Source organism: Ovis aries, chromosome 24 (assembly GCF_016772045.2).
Source record: "Ovis aries strain OAR_USU_Benz2616 breed Rambouillet chromosome 24, ARS-UI_Ramb_v3.0, whole genome shotgun sequence".
Classification (NCBI taxonomy): domain Eukaryota; kingdom Metazoa; phylum Chordata; class Mammalia; order Artiodactyla; family Bovidae; genus Ovis; species Ovis aries.
In genome coordinates this window covers 41,432,055-41,456,090 of record NC_056077.1, presented here as the reverse complement: position 1 = coordinate 41,456,090, position 24,036 = coordinate 41,432,055, and the positions used below count along the sequence as shown (strand labels likewise).

The 24,036-nt window shown below is 64.7% G+C and overlaps 1 protein-coding gene across 12 annotated transcripts in view; it reads right to left on the bottom strand.

The window, feature by feature from the left end:
- The window catches only part of MAD1L1 (mitotic arrest deficient 1 like 1), a 293,088-nt gene that overhangs the window by 194,241 nt on the left and 74,811 nt on the right, over window positions 1–24,036 (bottom strand). The window lies entirely within an intron of this gene.

The following is a 24,036-nucleotide window of genomic DNA, read 5'->3' as shown; positions in this document are numbered from 1 at the left end:
AGCTCAACATTCAGAAAATGAAGATCATGGCATCTGGTCCCATCACTCCATGGCAAATAGATGGGGAAACAGTGGAAACAGTGACAGACTTTATTTTTGGGCTCCAAAGTCACTGCAGATGGTGACTGCAGCCATGAAATTAAAAGACGCTTACTCCTTGGAAGGAAAGTTATGATCAACCTAGATAGCATATTCAAAAGAAGACAGACATTACTTTGTCAACAAAGGTCTGTCTAGTCAAGGTTATGGTTTTTCCAGTGGTCACGTATGGATATGAGAATTGGACCATAAAGAAAGCTGAGCGCTGAAGAACTGATGCTTTTGAACTGCGGTGTTGGAGAAGACTCTTGAGAAAGTCTTGGATCCAACCGGTTCCTCCTAAAGGAAATCAGTCCTGAATATCCACTGGAAGGACTGATGTTGAAGCTGAAACTCCAATACTTTGGCCACCTGATGTGAAGAACTGACTCATTTGAAAAGACTCTGATGCTGGGAAAGATTGAGGGCAGGAGAAGAATGAGACGACAGAGGATGAGAGGATTGGATGGCATCACCGACTCGATGGACATGATTCTGAGTGAACTCCAGAGCTGGTGATGGACAGGGAGGCCTGGGCCGGCTGCAGTCCATGGGGTCGCAAAGAGTTGGACATGACTGAATGACCGAACTGAACTGAAATTCTTAATCTGAAAACCAACTGCCTCATTCTGACGCCCCAAAGCCCATTCTGGGGAGGCTGAAGCTGCCGCATCCCACCATGATTCCCCAGCAAAAGAGCGTCCGACCTGGCCGGGACATAAACCACCATCCCAGTCCCCACCCAGGCCTCTCGCCAACCCCTTCCTGCTGTGGTGCACACCACAAGATCACCACCCACCCCCCTAAGCCCCAGCAGCTGAGGACTCTTCCTGGCGGGGAGGGGAAGCGATCCCTCTCCTGCAAACACTGAAACACACACAGCGTGTCCCCCTGAGGACAGAGTCCTGCCTCTCCTGGGAGCCCTGCCCGACCTGGGGGGTCCTGCCCTCAGCTCCCCAGCGGCCAGCAGCTCACACTGCAGCCAGATCAATGTCCAAGGTGAGTACAAGACCGCCCCAGGCCCCCACCTACGAGCCCTACAACTGGTTCCCAGCAAACACGCGTCCCCCTGCCCTCTGCTTCACGTGGTCCCCACGCGGCGGGCTCGCCCCTCTGGCGCAGCGCTCGCATCTTCACACACCTGCCTTTAACCCTCAAGAACTCAGCCCCAGATCACCTGCCAAGCGTTCTGCTCAGACCTAGTTTAAGCGCTGCGGAAGCACACACTGTTTCTGCTGAGGAAGGAGAATCCCCTACCACCTCCTGGGCCCCAGCCCTCCATGCTGGTGCCCGGGCACACTCAGAGATGCCTGCCCAGCGGCCTGCTGCCCCGTCTGGGAGTGGGAAGCGCCTGCCTGCAGCCCCAGGACTTCAGTCGGAGCTGGATGAGAACGAGCCACTCTCTGACAGCGCCATGGCGACCTTCCCACGCTGCCAACATAGACCCGAACCGCGGGACGCCTAGGTCACGGCCCAGCTCCGATTCGGCCGCAGACTGAGTCAGCCCCCAGCCCCGCAGAAGGGCCCGCCGGGGCGCTCCCCCGTTGCAGAGCCCCATGGAGACCCGCTCACATGACCCCGGGGGACTCGGGATGAACCTGCCCGCTCCCCCACTTTCATCAGCTGAAGAGCGCCAGTGGGGAGGGAGGCGAGTTCTCGCGGGGGTCCCACAGGGAGCTGCCGGGAGGTGAACACGGCCACGCCACGCACGGACCCCCCGCCCCGCGCCTGGCAGCCTCCTCTTCACCCCTGCAGGCGGCTCCCACTGCCGGGAGACCTCTGCAGGGCGAGCGCGGGCGGCCAGGCCACAGCAGAGCCGCGCGGGGCCGGGACGGCGGGGAGCTGAGCAGCAGCCAGGAGCGGCGGGCCCTTCAGCGCCTCCCAGGCCCCACCCCTCCAGGCCGCACAGCCCCTCCCACACACACGCACCCCCCCACACACGCGCGCGAGCGCCCCCTCCCACACGCGCGGCCCCTCCCACACACGCGGCCCCCCCCACACACACACATGCGGCCCCTCCCATACACACGCGGCCCCTCACACAGACACACACACACGGTCCCTCCCACACGCACACACACGCGGCCCCCCACACACACGCGCGAGCGCCCCCTCCCACACGCGCGGCCCCTCCCACACACGCGGCCCCCCACACACACATGCGGCCCCTCCCATACACACGCGGCCCCTCACACACACACACACGGTCCCTCCCACACGCACACACACGCGGCCCCCCACACACACGCGCGAGCGCCCCCTCCCACACGCGCGGCCCCTCCCACACACACACACACGCCCCCCCACACACGCGCGAGCGCCCCCTCCCACACGCGCGGCCCCTCCCACACACGCGGCGCCTCCCGCCACACGCGGCCCCTCCCACGCACACAGCCCCTCCCGCACACAGACACACGGAGCCCCTCCCACACACACACGCGGCCCCCCCCACACGTGGCCCCTCCCCCCACACACACGCGGCCCTTCCCATACACACGCGGCCCCTCACACACACACACACACACACACACGGTCCCTCCCACACGCACACACGCGCGGCCCCTCACACACAGCCCCTCCCCCCACACGCGGCCCCACACACACACACACACGCGGCCCCCCCCACACGCGCGAGCGCCCCCTCCCACACGCGCGGCCCCTCACACACAGCCCCTCCCCCCACACGCGGCCCCCACACACACGCGCGAGCGCCCCCTCCCACACGCGCGGCCCCTCCCACGCACGCAGCCCCTCCCGCACACAGGCCCCTCCCCACACACGCGGCCCCTCCCCCCACACGCGGCCCCTCCCACGCACACAGCCCCCCACACACACACACGCACACGCAGCCCCTCCCACACACGCGCAGCCCTTCCACCCCACACACACACATGCGGCCCCTCCCACACACGCGCGGCCCCTTCCACACACTCAGCCCCTCCCCCCCACACGCGGCCCCTCCCACGCACACAGCCTCCCCCACCCACACACACGCCCCTCCTACACACACGCAGCCCCTCACACACACGCAGCCCTCACACACACACACACACACACACACAGGCGCGATCCCCTCCCTCACAGCCCCTCCCCCCACACGCAGCCCCTCACACACACGCGTCCCCTCCCACACACACGCAGCTCTTCCCACACACACGCAGCTCTTCCCACACATACACACACACACGTCCCTCCCACACACATGCAGCCCCTCCCACACACAGCCCCTCCCCCCACGCAGCCTCTCCCCCACACACGCGGCCACTCACACACACACACGCAGCTCCTCCCACACACACGCAGCTCTTCCCACACACACACACAGCCCCTCCTACACACACGCAGCCCCTCCCCCACACACGCATCCCCTTCCACACGCAGCTCTTCCCACACACACACGTCCCTCCCACACATGCAGCCCCTCCCACACATGCAGCCCCTCCCACACACACACAGCTCTTCCCACACACACACGTCCCTCCCACACACACACGCGGCCCCTCCCCCACACACGCAGCTCTTCCCCCACACACACACGCCTCTCCCCCCACACACACGCAGCCCCTCACACACACTCACGGAGCCCCTCCCACACACGCTCAGCCCCTCCCACACACTCACGGAGCCCCCCCACACACACACGCAGCCCCTCCCCACACACACACTCACTGAGCCCCTCCCACACACGCTCAGCCCCTCCCACACACACGGAGCCCCTCCCACACACGCTCAGCCCCTCCCACACACTCACGGAGCCCCCCCACACACACACGCAGCCCCTCCCCACACACACACTCACGGAGCCCCTCCCACACACGCTCAGCCCCTTACACACACACACACACACGCAGCCCCTCCCCCACACACGCAGCCCCTCCCACAGACACGCAGCCCCTCCCACAGACACGCGGCCTCTCGGGAGCCCCCCACACACACACACACGCAGCCCCTCCCCCACACACACACTCACGGAGCCCCTCCCACACACGCTCAGCCCCTTACACACACACGGAGCCCCTCCCCACACGCAGCCCCTCCCACACACACGCAGCCCCTCCCACACAGACACGCGGCCTCTCCCCCACACACGCTCAGCTCCTCCCACACACACTCAGCCCCTCTCACGCACACGCAGCCACTCCCACACACGCTCAGCCCCTCCCACACACACACACAGAGCCCCTCCCGCACACTCACGGAGCCCCTGCCACACACACACACACGCAGCCCCTCGCCGGAACCGTGGCCACACTGGTCCTCCAGGCGCACCCTCTGAGCTCGCAGGTGAAACCACACCGCCCTGCGCCTTTCGTCCGTACCTGGCGACCACGGTCACCGACAGCCCCGCCTTCAGTCTGGGGGCAGCACGCATGGACCCTGCAGCCTCCCCCAGCCTCCGACTCAGGGCCGCAACGCCAGCCGCTCTCACCCACCAGGCCTGCTGGCGGGGCCTGCCGCCCCACTTTGCAGGCCTGCCGCTCCGAGGCCCTCCCCGGGCCCCTCCCCTTGCACTGTCCACGCGCACGGCCTGTCCCGCCACCGCGCGGCTCCTCCCCGCAGGACCGGAGGCCCGAAGGCAGGCGCCGGGCCCACCTCGCTGGACAGCGGCCCAGGGCGCAGGCAGGACGCCCCGTCACAGGATAAATGTGTTTAAGGCGGCGGAAAACCAAACAACTCTCATCCTCAGGATGAAGTTGGAGTTCACCTGGGATCTGGCTTAGGTGAAAAGCACAAGATTTCACAAGGCTTCAAGATTTCAAAGTCGGAAACGGCCCGGGTCTCGTTTCTTCACACTCAAACCACCAGAGAAGGTGCCGCTGTCCCCGCGGGCCAGGTGAGCACACTGAGGCACCAGCCTTGCTAGAACCACCCAGCGTTCTGCCCCCAAGGCTCTCAACCCAAGTCCACCCCAGTCGCCTGCTGCGAACAGCTGACCAACGGAAGGAAATAGGGCTGGGTGAAGACCTGGACCCAGCGTCCCGGGGTGGGGAGGCCTGGACTTGCTGTCTCTGGGCCGCGTCCGCCCGGCCCTGCAGCACACACACCCTCCAGGAGGACCCCCTGTCTGACTCACCTGCTGCAAACGGGACACGGTGCCCAAGCAGGTGCTCAGAGAAAAACTATTTTAAAACTTGCTGACCGAAAAACCCCAAAATGGATCATTTTGAAATTAAAGAGAAACATGGAGATTTTCATTATGTTTAACACTTCTATTAAAACAGAAGAAAGTCGGCAGTTATATCACACCAGTTCCGGGGAGGTGTGGAGGAGGGCAGTGGTGGGTTGTGTCCGCTATAATATAACCTACTGTTCAGGCACCGTCTCATTAACACGGAGGCTTAATTGGCGTTTCATGCCTGCATTGTGTCTCAGGAATGAACGAGGTGCAATTATGGTATAAAGAGCCCTCCAGCAGTGTCAGTTCAATTCCTGTCATTCATCGCGTCAGAATAAGCACAGATGTTCCATTGGAGGACAGAGAGGAAGATGAGCGGCTTACAAATGACACTTTTTTAGTTTAAAACTTTATTTAAAATAAAGTTATTTAAGTGAAATTTACAACACACTGTTTCTCTCCCTTTGTTTCACTTGCTATAGGGCATTAACTTTCAAAGGCTGGTTCCGCTTAATTTGATTTTTCATTTTCAAATGAACATCTGTGTTTAGGTTTAAAAAGCTCTTTGTGGAAACATACAGAGCCCCGAAAGGGTCTGAACAAAGCCGGCCTCAGTAAACACTTGCTCGCCAGGAAGGCCTGCCTGTCACGGGTCCCGGGGTCGTGGGGTGTGGGGGCTGCTCTGGCTCCTCCCTCCCTCCCTCCAGAGTTGTGGAGAAACTGTCTTCTGTGCAGAGTGGAAATGAGGAAGGAAGCCCACGGGGCCACTGCTCAGCCTCAAGGCTTCCTCCCCAGGCAGAGATGCAGGCAGGTGCTGCAGCCAGAAGCGGCCGGCATGGACCCCAGGAACCAACCGAACCGTGCTCCTTCTGCAGTGCATGTGTGTGCGCGTGAGTGCACACCCACGGCACACAATGGTGCGGGACCGCCAGGACCAGCCAGGCAGGCGGCCGCCCCCCGACGTCCACCCCTCGGCTGGGAGCCCCACATGCAGGGGTACCGTCCGGGTCCCACGGGTTCAGGCCTGGCTCCAGGGCCCCCACGGTCACACAGGCCACCGTGAGAGAACCCGTGGAGGCAGGACGTACCGCCTCTGTTCCTGAACTGGCCCTCAGATGACAGAGGTGCAGGCTCCCCACACCTGCTCCCCCTCTGTTCACATGGGTAATACCTGAGCTATGGTTTTTCCAGTGGTCATGTATGGATGTGAGAGCTGGACTATAAAGAAGGCTGAGTGCTGAAGAATTGATGCTTTTGAACTGTGATGTTGGAGAAGACTCTTGAGAGTCCCTTGGACTGCAAGGAGATCCAACCAGTCCCTCCTAAAGGAGATCAGTCCTGGGTGTTCATTGGAGGAATTGATGCTGAAGCTGAAGCTCCAATACTTTGGCCACCTGATGCGAAGAGCTGACTCACTGGAAAAGACCCTGATGCTGGGAAAGACTGAAGGTGGGACGAGAAGGGGACAACAGAGGATGAGATGGCTGGATGGCATCACTGACTCGATGGACATTTGGGTGAACTCCGGGAATTGGTGATGGACAGGGAGGCCTGGCGTGCTGCGGTTCATGGGGTCGCCAGGAGTTGGACACAACTGAGCGACTGAACTCACTGACTGAAGCTGCCCACAAGGCCACCGGAGGCAGACCTAGAATCAGGCACAGAGACTGGTTTCACGAGCACGTACTCAACAAGAACAAAGTGTGGATTCAGGCCCAAGCCCAGCAAGGACGCTCAGAAATGGACCTCCCTGGACTGAGCACGTCAGAACTCCCAGCCTCGGGAGGCAGGGGACGACGGGCCCTGGGGACAGCCTGACAGCATCTCTGCCGGCCCCACCCCCAGGAGCCACTCGGGTCTTCTCTGCATGCACCTCCCGGGTGACATGGGAGTCCAGAGCGCGCTGCAGCAGTGTGGGGCTAAACAGTTGGAAACACTTCGATGTTTTTATGATGCTATATTTAGAAACCTCTAAATAAAACCCATGGAGCGTGTTGCAATAATATACATTTTTTAAACTCACTAATTGAATGTTGCCATTACAAGTGCTATTTTGGACCATCTGCTAAATATGTAATTTAGGAATTAAGATTCGTATCTTAGAGGATACGCGCATTACTCCTTTGAATCCGTCTGGGTCCTTTCTGCACACACACAGGAAGCCCTGCAGTCAGCGACAGTAGCCGCCCTGCTGCTTCACGGAGTGTGGCCGAGGCCATGACCAAGGGGACAGCTGGGAGCCGAGCTCAGCCCCAAGGCCGCCGAGCCGCCGAAGCCCACGGACGGAAGGGCAGAGGGGTCACGAGGCCACACTTTTCCCGGCTGAGAGTCCACTCTGGCCTCTCAGATCAACAGGGATTTCTGTGGCTCAGAGCAAAGCCCTCTGTCACAGGCCCCCAGTGGCTGACTGTACAGTCCACCCAGCTCCAGAGCCTGCCCTCTCCGGTCCCCTGACAACACTGCCTCTAGTACCCTTTCCAGTGGGAAAGTGACTGGCCTGCAGCGATGGAGACCGGCCGCCCCCCCATGGTCCACGCCCCGAAGCCCCTGGCCGGGAGCCAGGCCTCAGCACCACGCGGGCCGGGGGGGCCCCGTGGGTCAGGGCTCACCCCTTCCCTGTGACGCGCCGCCGCTGCTAACAGGGCCCGAGGAGGCACTTACTTCTGCTGCCCTGCCCCGGGTGACTCGCTCTGAAACTCGCTGACCCTGGGGCACACCCCTGAGGTCCGTCATGCACACAGCAGAGGGCGCACGTCTCCACCCTGGGTGCAGACAGTGGTTCTGGCCTCGGGTTTCTTCTGCCCCAAGTGAAATTCACCGCGCTGGAGGACTCTGTAAAGTGCCCGGACACACCCACACTCGTGCTGCGTCAACCGCCACAGAGCCCACGGCGTCTGAGCCGCGCCCAAGCGGGCCTGTCTGTCTCCTCGTGGCCAGGGCACAGCTGGCGGGGAGGTTTGTGAGAGGGGGTGGGCGTGGGCCGGGGCTGGGGGCTCCAGCTGTGCATACTTCCACCTGGGCCGGGCTTCTCAGAGACCGGATGCGAGGACAGCAGCCTGCCCAGGCTGGGCAGGGCGCTGGACCGCCGCCTGGGGGCAAGGGAGGCAGGGCGGCTCGGCCAGCGGCGTCTCCCTGCACCTTCCCGCTGCCGGCCGGCCCAGCGCGCAGCTGCCTGCCTGCGGCCTCGCAGCCGGAGGCGTGTGGGGTGGCGCGGCCCCTTGCAGTGCCGCTGGGAGGTGCCACCGAGGGGGCCCGGCGGCTCGAGGGCAGCCTGGCGGCTGGGCAGGACTGCGCGGTGAGCGCTGTTCTCGGCTGAGGCTGCAGGGGGAGAATGAGCGGTCCAGGGCACCTGGCGTGCGCTGAGCACCTCCAGCCCCTAACCCAGCTGCCTCCGCCCCTGAAGAGCGACGAGCCCGAGGGGTGAGCGGGGGACCCGGGTCGGCGCTGGCGCCTGCCCCGTCCTGAATTCTGCAGCTGCCCATGCGGGTGAGGAAGCGAGGGCCCCTGAGCTGCCCCTGAGCATGGAGAGGAGGATGCAGGGGACGCCCAGCCCTGCCTGGGGAGCTCAGGGCAAGCCAGGGTGGAGCTCAGTCCTGAAGACGGGGGCGGCTGGCGAGAGCGGTGACGGCGGGAGGGCGTGCAGTGGCTCGGCTCTGCCACGGGGAAGGATGCTGGGGATGGGGCGTGGGGGCGTAGCTCTGACGAGGGCTCTGGGCTCTGTGTGCAGGACAAGTGGGCCCTTCAGGGGACCTGGGGCGAAGCAGGTAGAGTCGGGGGGCCAGAGGAACCGGGCAGAACTGGGGAGACCACCGCTGTCTGACATGCAGTCTCTGTGATGAGCACGGACTAACTCCCAGGACTGAACAGCGATGAAGGTGAGGTTCAGTGGTGAGGTCCCCTAGAAGCAGGCGGTCTGGTGGGGCCTCAGCACCCGCAGGAGCCTTCGCCCTGGGCGTGAGCAGCGCCGGGCGGGGCGGGGGGCAGGACCCAGGAGTTCAGGGAGGAGCGGGCCAAGCACCCAGGCCCGTGCAGAGGAGTCGGATGCAGCCTCCTCCCCCCACACCTGCGGCGAGCCCACCTCCACTGTGAGCCCCCGCTCACTGCCCCTCTCTGCCTGAATTCCAGTGGGCGGGTGTTCAGTCCTGTAGATGAGCGTGGCCCCAACCGTGTGAGGCATGGTGAGGGGCTGCCCCCAGGGTGGGCTGGGCCCCATCTCCCCGCAGGCCTACCAGCCCAGTCCTTCACCCACTGCTTCTCACTGGCCACCCCAGGGGAAGTCCAGCTATCCTCTCCTCCAGGAGAGGCCCATCACCCCTGGGAGGAGCTGAGGGGCCGGGACCCCTGCGGCACCCCTCCAGGTCTGGTCCCCACTTTCTGACCTTGGGTCACGTGTAGGGGGTGTCTCCACACTCGCAAGGGCGGCACAGACCTTCCATCAGGAGGACTTCTCAGCCCTCAACGGCGGGGGCTCAGGGTCGCTGCACTAGGGGTCGACCCCCAGGCGGGCGGGACACCTCCACTTGACTGGCACGGGCTGCGGCCCACAGGGCCAGCGGGGTGGGGGCGACGGGCCCGCTGAGGGCATGGGCTGCCCAGAGCCTTTGTCCCGAGGGGCTCAGTCCCAGCCCGTGTCAGTGTTCCCTCAGGCGCCTGCAGGCCAACAGCGGGCTCTGGTGCGGACCCTTGGCCTCTGGGCTCCCACTAGGGGAGACCACGGGCGTCGGTGGCGTGAACGAGCAACGCGCCCTGGGGGCGGGACTTCTGCTCAAGGCCTAAGCCTGCCCTGCCAAGCTCACTGCCCCTGAGTCCATGGGTGGAGCGGGGCCTTGGAAGGGCCACGTACTGGGGGAGTGGATCTGCCCGGGTCGTGGCCCCAGAGTGCTCTCCTGCTGTGCTCCTGGGGCACCTGGAGCTCGCCACGCAGCACGGCGACCATCTGTCTTACGTCTGTGGGCAGAGCTCCCAGCAGGGGAGGGAGCTGGCAGGCCCACAGGTGGTCTGTGGGTCTCAGGAGCCTTAGCCCAGGTGGGCATGGCAGCTGGCTGGTAGAAGCAGAGAGGAGCGGGCTGTGGTCTGCCCGGAGCCCGGCACCCCGCCCGCCAGATGCCCAGCTGCCCCGGGGCCCTGGCTGACCCGGCCAGGGTGGGTCCCTGACTGGCATCCTGCAGCACTTCCGCTCCAGGAGCAGTGGGTGACCCTGGGTCCTGGGCTGGGGAGGTGGTATGCAGACTCATGGGAAATGGGGCTCCACCAGCAGCAGAGGCAGGAAGGGGCCAGCGGGGGTGCAGGGGGCAGTGGCCATGGTCCTCGGGGTCCAGGTTTTGGTCAGCAGCCAGACGGGCAGCGTGGAGAGCCATGCTTCTGACCAGTGGGTGGACAAGCTTACCCCGTGTGTGCGTACGTGTACACACACACACACACACACACACACACACACACACACACACACACACACACACACACACACACACACACACACACACACACACACACACGAAGGTGGGCCGTCCGCTCTGGCTTTGTTCCTGGTGGGTCTGGAGTCAGAGGCTGGGGGTCCTGGGACACCGCCTGCCACGTGGGGATGTGCCCTGTGCAGTGGGTGAGCTGGGGCGGACCCGGGGCCCCCCCAGCGCACGCTGTTGGCGGGAGCAGGGCCTGCTGCCCGCGTGGCGGCTGTCCAGCTGCCTCAGCCATGGGCGCACTCAGGCCAGGCACCCGCTGAGAGCGGCGCTCGGGGCCAGGGGTCTGGGGGACGAGTGGAGGCCCAGGGTGCCTCCCCTGCTGAGCTCGGAGGAGGGGACTCCGAGCAGGCTGCCCGCACTGCCCAGAGGCCGGGTCGGGGCCCAGAGCCAGGCGGGCGGCTCCAGGGGCAGAGGCAGTGCCCTGGTGTGAGGAGGGGCCCAGCGACCGCCTGCCTCCTGGCTGTGCCCGGCTCGGCCCCAGAACAGCTTGCGGGGATCGGCTCTCCACAAGCCCTAGTAGTGTCTGGAAGTGGCGAGAGAGGAGCCGGGGAGGCAGGGTTGGGGGGGGAGGGCCTGGGAGGCCTCCAGCCTGGAGAGGCCCCGGCTCCGCTTGCAGAGCCCACGTGCGCTGCGCCACATCGCCACTGCCCTCTATCGTGCCACTGACAAGCACAGGTCCCAGGTGTCCACGGCTATAGCGCCATGTTGGGGCGGGGGCGAGCGCACTGCCGGGCTGCAGACACACCCCAGAGCAGGCTACTGCTGTAGCCGGGCTGGGGGCCGGGGGTTGGGGTTGCCTGCCCAGCTGGGGCTCGGACCCCAACACAGAGCCTAGACTCTCGCTCTGCGCCGGCGGAGCGAGTCCTGTCGCGGCCAGGAAGTGGCCCCGGGTTGGGCAGGGGCCTGGTGCACGCGGGGCTGGGTCCTGGGGCAGGTCTGGGGTGGAGTCCGCAGACGGAAGGCTGAGGCCCGGGGCCAGTTGGCTGGGGACTGGGGCGGGGCTTCCCCCCGGGGCGTGGTGGCCTCCACCCCCTGTGGTCCTGTGCCAGCCTGGCCTTGCCGCCCGCCCCTGCCACCCGCCCCCGGGCTCAGCTATGAGCTCTCGCCTGGCCGTGCGCTCCGCCGCTGGGAGGCACTGAGAGGCAGCTTCCGCCCACGGTGGCCTTGGCCTGTCAGTTCACAGCGGGGGCGCTTTACTGCCCTGGGCAGCCCCCACCCTGGGCGGTGGCCCCCGGGGCCTCTGTGTGAGCCCTGGGCGCCGGCCGGCTGGTGGAGGGCCTCGTGGAGGGCCTCGTGGAGGACATGGGCCAGCGTCAGTGGTGACCTGAGGCACCTACGGGGACCACGGGCCCAGCGCCAGCAGGCGCGCCTTCTGGGGCTGGGCGTCCAGAGGCCATCAGGGGCCGCCCTGACCACGAGCCCCGCCAGGGGGTCTTGGCAGCCGGCCCTGCACAGACCTGAGGCCTGGGCCCCAGGCTCTCCTGCAGCCCGCCAGCCGGCTGCGGTGCACGGGGCACTGCACTGCCCCTGGCCGTGGGCCAGACGCAGCTCCACCATCCTGGCCGCAAGCCCCCCGCTCTGCCTCTGTGGGCCAGGGAGGGACAGGACCCCGCCGTGTGACCAGCCCAGCTACCGCGAGCTGCGTCCATCCTGCAGGAGGTGAGCTTCCTGACCAAGCCACCAGCAGATGCCGCCACGAAGAGGCAGCCCCGGTGACCCCAGGGACAGCTGGACTCAGACCTTCGGGGACCCCACTTCTGTGACACCCCAGCCTGGCCCAATGAACTGCTGGGGGGCTCTGGGAATCCTCCCTGGGGCTGCCAGCTCTGGGTGAGGGGCCAAGACTGCAGCCCTGCAGTCTCCTTGGGGGGGAGTAGGGAGAGGGCCGCGCTGGCCACTGGGTGGCCCCGGAGCACCCTGAGTGCTCCACAGAGTCGCTGGGGATGGGGTGTCCCAGAGGGGGCAGAGACAGAGCCTTCCTGGAAGCGAGGGTGACGCTGCCCATGGCCCCAGGTCCTGTTTCTGAGCAGAGGGTCTTCCCAGGCCTGCCTGCTGTCTCCTGCCCCTTCGGGCATTGGTGGGAGCGGGAGGGGAGGGTCCTCACCCTGACCCCCGCCTGGCGTGGGGTTTCAGACGTGGTGGTGACCCCACAAAAGGCAGGGATGCAGTCGGCACGGACTGCAGGGCTACCGCGCCCCTCCTGATGCTGAGAGGACAGCTTGTGAACACAGCACACGGCCGCCCTGCCAAGTGGCCTCCGGGTCCTGACGTCTGAGCCTGGCTTTGCAGCTGTTCTGCCCGTTTCCAGGAGGACGCTGGCGGGGCCCTGAGGTCCACTTGAGAGGAGGCCTCGAGTGTGGCCGGCCTGGACTGGCGGGGGCGACAGATAGTCCTGGGAGGCCGGGGCGCTGTCCAGCCAGCCGACTCCAGGGCAGCCCATTGCTCTCCAGCTTCCTCAGGCACCGACCCCGCCTGTGGCCCTCACTGGGCCCCCTGGGTGCCACCCTCCCCATCTGGGCCTGACTGGAGGTGGGAGGGGTGACCCCCCTAAAGACAAGGACAGGTCGGGCAGGCCCATCCCTTGCCCACGGTCAGGAGAGCCAGTGAGACGTTGAGCCCAGTCAAGACGGGTAGCTGTCAGGACCCCGCTGCCCGTGTCCTCCGCAAACCGCCCGCTTCCAGCCTCAACCCCGCCCGCCACCCATGGAAGGACAGCCCTCAGGACCAGGCCCTCGGCGAGGCAGCTGCTCCGGTGCAGGAGCAGCCCCCGAGTGCAGCGTGTCCGTCCAGTGCAGAGACCCGAGAGAAGGCCCAGCAGGCTGGGGGTGAGGAGAGCGGGGACGGCCAGCTGACAGAGGGAGGGCTCCGCACAGGCCTGGGAGGCCGCGCAGAGCGGGTCGGCAGGAGCGCACGCCTGCTGCGGGGCCAGCGTCCGGAGACGAGTCCATGGGCAGTGGGGTGGGCGGGTGGTGGCCTGGCACAGACAGGGTCTGTGGACAGACGCACCCCACCTGGCGCAGCCTCGGCGGGCGGCTGAGCAGAGCCTGTGTCCACAGGCTGAACAAGCAGGCAGCGGGCGGTAAGCACAGCCGAGTCCCTCAATATCACAGGAAAAACGACCCACAGGAGGCTAGGACCGTCCCAGCAGGAGCCGGGGCTCCCTGGGAAAGTGGGCGACTCTGTGACGGGCAGGGAAACACGAGTTCAGAGAGAGGAACAGCGCTCAAAGCAGGAGGGCGGCAAATGAGAAGGGCACGGGAGCCAGCTCGGAAGACCCCACAGCCCGAGGCTCGGACCACCCGAGCAGGCAAACCAGCACGCACGGCCAAAGCGACCGACCAAACAAACAGGCGGGCGGAGGGGCAGGCCCTCCTCTGAGAAGCCCGAGGGACAAACGCAGAAGAATCGAGGGAGCTGGGAAACGGCCCCAGCGACGCAGGCTGCAGACGGCCTGGCAGCGCGCGCTTCAGAGCAGCAGGCCAAGTCGGGACGGCGTGAGGTGCCCGCACGGCCGCGGGAGGCGCCCCAGGACATGCCTCAGTCGGAAGGGGACACCCGGCCTTCCCTGGGGCGGCCGGTGACCAAGGCCGGCGGCCCCCGCGCCTCAGCACGCCGGTGCCGAGCACCCCGCCACACACCTGAGACGCTACCGCGCCAGCTCTGCGCTTCCGCAGCCCAGCCTGGCGGCGAACAAGAACCGCTCACAGCCTGGCCTCGGGGCGCCCGACAGCACCCGGCCAGGGCTCTTCAGGAGAGCCGAGGGCGTCAAAGACCGGAGAAGAGCAAGCCGTCCTGACGCCAGAAGCCAGGAGGCGCAGCTCGCTGACAGCGTGGGGGCCTGGCCTGGGAAACCGGCGAAGCCCCAGGGGAGCGCGAATGCGCGCAGCACTGCGGCTGCGCAGGGCGCGGGGCTCGGCGGGCTGCAGGGTGCCCTGAAGGCCGCCCACCATGCCCGAGGGCCCCGGGCACCAAGGGCCTCTGGGCGGCCTCCGCCTGTCCGGGCTCCCTGGGCACCGGGGGCCTCTGGGCGGCCTCCGCCTGTCCGGGCTCCCTGGGCACCGAGGGCCTCTGGGCGGCCTCCGCCTGTCCGGGCTCCCCGGGCACCGGGGTCCTCTGGGCGGCCTCCGCCTGTCCGGGCTCCCGGCCCTGGGGGTGGAGCCGGCCCCGAGTGCCATGCACAGGCCCCAGTCTGGCCTGCACGTAGACACCTCCCCCTGCGTGTGCACCACGGACCATCAGCCCAAGCACAGCGGACGTGAGCGTGCACGGGGCACCTGAGTCACGGGGTGGACCCGGGGACAGCACACAGCCCTCAGCACTCCTGGGGGTCCCTCTCCCAGCCAGCACCACAGACACGGTCACTGCCTGCAGCCTGGGCCCTGCCCAGGCCCCGTGACCCAGGAGGCCTGGCTGGGCGGTGCACGGTGTACCCCTGGCCCCCGGAGCCAGCCCGGTGGACGGCCCTCCCCCAGAGCAGCGCTGTCGCTGGCCGCATGGCCTTCAAGCCCGCAGCGACTCCGCAGGTTACAGGGAGACTGCAAAGGGCCCGCCCGGCGTTCTGCCGCCGTGGGGGTCGCGGCTTATTTTCAGCAGCAAGAGCATCTCCCAGGCGCATGTTTCCTCGCTTCCTGCGTCCCTGTACAGACCGGGGCGGGGAGTCCTTGCTGCGGACGCCAGACTCCTCGAGCGCTACCTCGGCATCGTGCCCCCGGGACATGCCCCCAGCCGGCCGTGCTGCTCTACGAACCCCGCACAGCCCAGGGTCAGCGAGAGCACACCACGGGCAGGGGGCGCTCAGCCAGGCAGGGCCCTTCTGCCTGGCGGTCCACAGCCCGCCCCACCCCTGCACACCTGCCCCTCCCCACTCCTCTGTGGGGGGACGCCACCCGCCTCCACCCACCCCTCCTGACACAGCGGAACCCCAGGCAGGGCCGTCCCGGCACACCTGCACTTCAGCTGAGGCCGAGCTGGAAGATGCCCCTCCAAGGGGCTCCCAGGCATGACCCTGGGCCCTGCTGGAGTGCCTGGGACCCCAACACTCAGGAACAGAGCCTCCCCCGGTGCTGCCCCTGCTCCACGCCCCTCCCAGCACCGCCTCCAGGCACCACAGCCGACGCCCAGGGAGGAGCCTGGGTCACTCTGTATGCCTGGGTCCGAGCCAGCCCAGATGACCCCATTCCCCGCAGGCCTCTCCTACAGGCCACAGACTCCGTGACCCACACGTCCAGTGAAGCCCAAGCATCTGGGCAATCCTGGTCTCCTCCCCTGCTCTCTTGACGAAAGGTACCTCCAGCCACACGGGCTCAAACCCAGACACACAGGAGCCCCTGCTCTCTGCCCGCTGCCCATCCCCAGAACCACTTCCTTCCAGCCAGCGGCCGCGTCTCTCCACTGGCTGCCCCTGCCCAAACGACCCACCCGAAACATTACTCCAGATGACACGCCCTGTAATGAAGCAGAGGTCCGGTCGAAACCCCTACCTTCCCCTCAGCCCCGCTGAAGCCTGTCAGGCCTGGGAGACCCCGGGGTGCCCAGTCCTCCTCCGTGAGGCGGGAGCTCTCTGAGCCTCTGACAGGACAGTTCTCAGAAGCTGCCTTAACACCAGGAGCTGTGTCTTACATCGCTGTTTCCCCAACACACAAAGAGAAGAGTTTTTTTCACACAGAAAACATTATATTTATTCTGGCTCACCGTTCCAAGACGGATCTGTGAACAGGAGCACACGTGAGGAGAGGCGAGCGTGTGCAGGGGGAGAGAGAGGAGGAGTTCGGGCTCGACGCCACCCCGCAGTGTCGGGGGCCCAGAGAGGCCACCCTGTGACACCCCAGGGCAGATGCGGACACGCCCTCAGGCTGGCACAGCACCAGCCCAGGGGCCCCACGGAGAGCAGGGCTGAGCTCAGCCCAGGGGCGGCCTCCTTGGCACCAGGACGTGCTCACAAACACGTGCGAGCACACAGCCAGGGCCTGGATGGATGCACACACCCAGCACTGGGGGCGTCATGGGGGGCAGTGGCGAGGGCGGCTGGGCCAGGGCGCTGCTGACGGGCAGCTGCTGGCGGCCGCTCCTAAAACAGGGGCGCCTCCCTGGGGGGCCGGGGGCGGCACCCGTCCTGGAGCCTGAGGGCCCTGGCTGGTCAGGGTGGGCCTCATGAGCTCCTGTGCACAGATGGGGTGCCTGCCAGTCACGGCTGGTACAGGGCAGGGCGGGCAGGCCTCTCACTCGGCTGCACAGGCTCCAGACCCACGCCAGCGAAGCACAGGCTGGCCCGGTGGATGGCCCCTGCACGGTGCTGTCTCCAGCTCTCCTCCCTGATGGGGAACCTGCCCTTTGGTGCTTCCTCTGGCTCTCGTGGGACGGTGTTCATCCCGCTCTGGGCACAGGGAAGCAGAGAAAACAAGGCGGACGCCAGGACTCGCGTCCTCGTGTGTGGACAGCAGCCCCAGGGAAGCAGGGGATGGCGCCAGCCTGAGGGCCGGAATGAAATCAGTAACCTCCCCGCAGAGGCTCCGGGGCACCAGCAGGAACCTGGCCAGCGGGAGAGCCTGACAGCAAGTGACGCGGGGACACCGGGGCCGCGTCTGTGACTGAAGCCAGCACTAGCCTCCCAACGGTGAGCCGGGGAGCCGTCCTATGTTCACCGGGTCAGCGACAGCTGGTCACCCGCCGCAACCAGGAGGGCGCCACCGAAGCCCCTGGCCGTCCCAGGGTCTCCTAGGCTGGCAGGAGCCTGCCTGCTTCAAGGACGCACCCTGGGGAGAGACTTCAGTCCCAGGGAAGAGCAGCCTGAGTGCTGCGGCGTCTCCAACCAAGACTCGTGGGGCACTCAGTGCTGGGGAGGGGGCTGGAGGCAACTAAGCTCATTTCAGAGCAGGCTTGGCAGGAGGCGCCGAATCGATCGGCTCCCCCCCAGCCGTGAGGCCCCGCAGGTAAGGGATCAATCAGGCAAAGGCTCCCATCTGTTCCCGCTGAGCCGAGAGGCAGAGCTGTTTACCATTCACGCCCAGAGACGAGTAAATAAGCCAACAGCTGGTCAGCACCCTGTTTCTCTGGCAAAGCGTGGAGGTTTCTTCAAGACAGCCAGCGCCCCTGCCTGGCCCTCCATTAAGACATGGACCGGCACAGACCACCAGGAGCCGTGCTCACCACTTTGGGAGGCGGGGGCGGGTGCAGCTCAGCTCCAGCTCTGAGAGCCAGGGGGCCCTGGGGTGCAGCCTGTACCCAGCCCAGCCACCCAGTCCACAAACAGACAGCACCGGGAGCAGCTGGAGGTCCACGCTGCCCCGATTTGGACGCTGCAGAGCTGGGCCCAGGCGAGCGGAACAGGAGCCGTGACACCTCGGAAGGAGCTGGGGCCACTCCCAGGTCCCCACCCAGGGCTGCCTCAGTGCCCAGGCAAGACCCAGGGCCATGAGGACCAGGCACACTGCAGGCAGCCTGGGCTCGGGCCCTCCTAACCCAGGGTGGCTGCTGGGGAGGGCGACACACCACAGCCCGCCCGTCCCCCCGCGGCCACCCGCCCACTGGCACCAGGGGTCACCGACGGCAGGGCCTTCCTCAAAGCAGCTGGGGGCCTGTATTTCCAGGACAGGATTTCGACACAGAGTTTAAAACAGCCTCTGTATATTTATGAGTTCTCACCCATCCACGAGAGCCAGGGACGGGTCTGGTTAACTGAGCTGGTGACAAACCCCTCCAAGGGACAGGGTTCCTAACTGGGAAAAGACAGCTGTGGGGCTCAGAGGCGCCCACACAGGAGCTGGGGTCAGCTGCGCACCCAGACGGGAGAGAGGCTTCCTCAGGAGGCAGGCAGAGCAACATGAGGCCCAGACACTGTTGGAACACCGGCTCGAGCTTCTGCCCTGGTTTCTATCCAATGGTTCCCAGGATCTTCCTGGCAGCTCTTGAAATAAACTAAGGAGATTATATCAAGAGAGTCCTGACATTTGTCCAGCCATAAAATCTCAATAAAACAGATGACCTGAAAAGCTAGCTCAGAGCATCTATTCAAAAGCAAGCCAGCATTCGGCTTCTGGAAGCAGCCAATTAGCCCTGGCCACTGTCCCTCTCCCTGCTGACACCGGTGCTCCTACAGACAGATAAGAAGGGATGACGCTCCTGAGCTACTTCCTGCCTAGCACCACTCCTGCCTGGGGACAGAGGCTGGCCGGGCACAGGAGACCCAGGCAGTTCTACCGGACTTTTGTGTGGACTGCAGCCAAGTCACTCCCTCAGCCTCTCATCTGTGAACTGGGGTTCAGAACCTCCACGCAGGCCCCTGGAGCTGCAGAGATGCAGCGAGATGATGAAAGTGAGAGTGGACAAGAAGAAGGGTTTCGTAGAAAAAGCAAGAGCATTCCAAAAAAAAAACTGACTTCAGCTTCAGCGACTACGCTAAAGCCTTTGACTATGTGGATCACAACAAACTGGAGAATTCTGAAAGAGATGGAAATACCAGACCACCTTGCCTGTCTCAAAGAGCCTCTTGATGAAAGTGAAAGAGGAGAGTGGAAAAGTTGGCTTAAAACTGAGCATTCAAAAAACTAAGATCATGGCATCCGGTCCCATCACTTCATGGCAAATAGACAGGGAAACAGTGGAAACAGTGGCTGTCTTTATTTTCTTGGACCCCCAAATCACCACAGATGGTGACTGCAGCCATGAAATTAAAAGACGCTTGCTCCTTGGAAGGACACCTACGACCAACCTAGTCAGCATGTTGAAAAGCAGGGACACTGCCGGCAAAGGTCCATCTAGCCAAAGCTATGGTTTCTCCAGGGGTCATGCGTGGATGTGAGAGCAGGACCATAAAGAAGGCTGTTGCTATTCAGCCACGAAGTCGCATCCGACTCTTCGCGACCCCACGGACCGCAGCACGCCGGGCTTTCCTGTCCTTCACCATCTCCTGGAGTTTGCTTTAATTCACGTCCATCGAGTCGGTGATGCCATCCAGCCATCTCGCCCTCTGCCGCCCCTTCTCCTCCTGCCCCCAATCCCTCCCAGCATCAGGGTCTTTCCAATGAGCTGGCTCTTGGCATCAGGTGGCCCAAGTACTGGAGCTGAAGGCTGAGTGCCGAAGAACTGATGCTTTCAGACTGCGGTGTGGAGAAGACTCTCGAGAGTCCCGTGGGCCGCAAGGAGATCAGCCCTGAATATTCCCTGGAAGGACGATGCTGAAGCTCCAATCCTTTGGCCACCTGATGGGAAGAACTGACTCACTGGAAAAGACCCTGATGCCGGGAAAGACTGAAGGCAGGAGAAGCGGACAACAGAGGATGACATGGTCGGATGGCGTCACCGACTCAATGGACACGAGTTTGAGCAAACTCTGAAGACTGAGAAGAAAAAGTTCAGACTTAACCACTGAACAGCAACAACTGACCCAAAGTTCCTGCGAGAAGCAACTCAGAGGCTCCCAGTTCACTGATCCAAATATTCAAATGACTAGACACAAAAGTGGATCAAGAAACAGGCAGCTTCAAATCTCACATTTGAAAACAATGAAGACTCAGGCACCGACACACGCGTGGAGCGGGGCGAGGACACGCAGGATGGGGCACAGGCGCTGGCCCTGGCGGGTCCTAGGGCAGCGTAGTCCCAAGGCTGGGTCGGGAAGAGGGGGAGGGCAGTGTGAGCGGCAGCGCGGAGCCATCGCCGCCGCCGCGCGCACGTGGGCCCAGCCAGGCGTCCAGCGCAAGGCCACGCCAGGCACCCTCTCCTCCGAAAGCCCCGAGCCAGAAGGCCCAGGATAACTTCTGAGGACAGCCTGCTGCTACCGTCTCTGCTCTTAAACCCAGCTTCAGCGAGTCACGCCACCGAGGACGTGGTGACGGCCCAAGGGCAGCGTTTAGCGCGCTGTCAGCCCCACGCAGACACCAGAGTGCCCTGCCAGGCGGGGCAACAAGCACACTGCCCGCCTTCGCGAGGGCTTCGTTAGAAACCACAGACCTCAAAATAAATAACCCCAGCTCCACAAGGTTGGGCAAATCAGCTGATAAATGGTGCTACCGTACATCTAACAGGGCCTCTCGAATGAAAAGCCAACTGAAACGGAGGCTCTGTGGTAAAGCAGTCCGCGTGAGGAACGCTGCGGGCCTCACAGAGCAGCCCGAAGGCCACGTGTCCAGCGAAGAGAGCACAACTGCGGCCAGGACCCTGAACCCCGGTTTCAGGGTCTCCCCTACAGGAGGGCATCATTTGTGAAGAGGAAATGACAACCCACATCAGTATTATTGCCTGGAGAATCCCACGGACAGAAGCAGCTGGGGGCTAAAGCCCATGGGGTCACAAGAGTCGGGCGTGCCCCTCACGACAGCGCCAGGAGCCGCCGGGAGCAGGGAGGCAGGGCTGGGAGTGTGCAGGTGAAGTGGGCCGCTCAGGAGGACGCGGGCGGCTGGGAGAGGCACCCGGCCGCCACGCCCGCAGCACTTCAGGGAGACGCCTGGACAACCCACCAGTCACCATGGCTGTCGGGGATGAATTCCCTCAGAGCTGGACCCAGAAAACTGCCTGGTGGGGTCAGCTAAGACTGAAGGGTGCTGGGTGCCCACCAGCCCCACCGCCCTTGAGGCCTCGCTGGGCCTGAGAGCGTCAGATGGGGCAGCCGGACGGGGGGACAGACAGCCTCGGCTCTGTCCTGGACCTCCCAGCACTGGCCCCGGCCTCGGCTCTCAGCCTCCCCCAAAGCCTGAGGACGGATGGGTCCAGCTCCTGGCACAGCAGGGGGCCACCACAGCAACACCAGTCAAGGTCCTGACACACGAGGGTGCCCAACAAACACGATGCATTTTAATCCCATTCATTAGCTACAAGAATGTGCTGAGGCTACTTCAGTTCACAGTAAATTCAGCGTCTGGCTTGGACCAAGGAGCTGGCTCCTTTCCACGGAGAGCTCCGGGCGCTGCGAAAGGGTCCCCCAGACTGTTTCCAAGTCAATCAGGTTTCCTGAAGCCGGACGACGGCTCCGCCCTGCATACATCCTCCACAGTTCTCTGGTGACGGACGGCTTCGGCTCTCTGGGGCTGGACGGCACGTGTCGCCCACTGGCTCAGCAGCCCCTGCAGCAGGAGGCCTGCCACATTCCCTCGCCACTCCACCTGGGCTCCACGGCTGAGCGGCCCGGGGACAGTCCGGGACGTGATGCCGCCCGTGATGCCGCCCCCCCAGGGCCGGGGCATGAGGGATGCCGCCAGCCGGGACCTGGGCACTCAGCTCTCACAGGGCAGTCTCTCCTCAGGAGGACTCTTGAAGCCAAAATTCGAGCAGCCGTTTCGAGAGGGTGACAGTCAGAAGCAGCTCTGGATGACCTCTCTGACGGGAGCTGTTTAATCAAGAGTCCTTAGCGCAGGCGGGCGGCCTCTCGGGTGGCATGGACATGGGGCTCGCTGGAGACAGCAGACACAATTAACCTCCAGGGTTAAGGAGGAGACCGCACAGTCACAGGGAGGCCGAGGGCTTGGCCCCGAGCCTCCGCCGTCCCAGGTCAGTGGCCCACAGGGGCCCCGGCAGTCACTCCGATGAACGCCCCGGGTCACCGGCCAGGCTGCCCGCTGGCGCGGAGCCCCCGCTTCCCTGGAGCTCCAGGACCACCCCATTCACCCGCAGGCGCCCGACGGCCACCTCGCCCTGCTGGCCGGGGAGCGCGAGGACCACCCTCCGTGGCCCCAGTAGGAGGCAGCTGCTCTGCCTGCCTTCGTCCCCACTTCCCTCCCCACGGACGCAAGTCCACGGGAAGCAGGAGGAAACCCCAGCGGCCAGCGGGGGCGGCACACCACCCTCTCAGGGCTGCAAAGGGCATGTGGGGTCGCAGGGGAGGGAAAAGCGCTGCTGGAACCGACCCCCACCCCCGCAGAGCAAAGGCCACAGCTGCTGCCCCTGCCGGCGCCAAGGAGACGGACAGGACAGGCCCCGCAGAGTCAACGGGGACCCAGGGCAGGCAGCATTCTGACCATCTTTCTAGCTCAGAGCCAGAGGGAACTCAGCTCCAGGGCAGGCCTGCAGGACCCCTTTAGGAACAGCGAGCCGGCAGGGACCCCAGCCCAGCCAGGCGGAGAGGGCAAGGACACAGGAGGCCGGCAGGAGCAGGGCCGCTCCGCCCTCAGGGTCTGGAGCGTGCTTCCCCAGGGGTGGGAAGGTTCAGCGCTTGCTCTGTAGGGGTGAGAGCTGTGTCTGGGGGGTTCCGGGAGGCACTTATCGAGACCCACTCCTTTCTGGTAACATCCCTCCCCACCATGATCCGCCGATGACAAGAATGCCAAGGAAATCTGGTTTCGCAAGGGTAAGTCACAGGAAACCTCGGACGAAAGAAACGCCCGGGGAGAAAAGCAGAGTCACCCCACAGCCCCAGAGGTGCCGTCTGCACATGGACAGGTGGGCAGACACACCCCCCCGGGGCAGGAGGAGACCACACAGCAGACCACAGGACCAGCGGCTCACAGCGGGAGAAGCAAACGGAGCTCCCCGGTTCCTGAGAGCCCGCAGGGGCCTGCAGCCTCCCCAGGGTCCTGTGTGCAGCCACCGACGTCAGAAGAGCAGAGAGGCGGGCACCCCGGTGCCTCGGGCTCCACCTCCCAGGGCCCCTGGGCCAGCAGAGGAGAGCAGGAACACCTTCACCAAGAGGCCGCGCCCAGGGTTTCGGACAGAAGAGCAGGCCACGGGGGCCCAGGGCACCTCCACTTTGTAGTGACTTCCCTCCACCGTGCCGGCCTCCTGAGGGCCACGCAGGCTCTCTGCGGTCCGCCCATCACAGAAGGCTATGGAGCCGACGGAGCTGAGACGCCCGCGCCCCACCCCAGGGCATCCACAGTGAAGAAGTGAGCTCCACCTGCAGGCGGGACGTCCGGGGGAGGAGGAGCTGTTCCCCCGCCAGCAAGCACACGCAGCAGCGTCTCTGAGGAGCGGGCGAGCGGCGAGTCAGGAGGCTCCACGGGAGACGCAGGTGCAGCATCTTGTCCTGCCAGGCTCGCTCCCGGCACCGCCGGCCCAGCCCTCTCCTGACCTCCTCCCAGGGCGCAGCGGCACCCACGCACTCCACACGCCCGGGCAGCACGTGGCCTGGCTGCCCCGTGCCCCTCCTGTGCCCCTCCTGCCTGCCAAGTCCAGGCCGTCACAGAGAGGGCGGGACATGGCCGGGAGGACCGAGGCCTCAGGAGCTGCAGGTGCCTCGAGGGCCAGTCACGTTTGAAACGCAGCTCAATCTCGGAGGACAGGGTTAACTGGCTGGAAAGGCACTTGTGAAGGTATTTTACAATTAATGATAAGATACATTACAGAGTAATTACCCAAAAGGTCATGGATATTTAAACAGATCACAAAATTGCTCCAAAACACCCTCTCCAGAGCAGCTTTCCTGGATGGCACCCCCTCAGACTGCGTATTGCC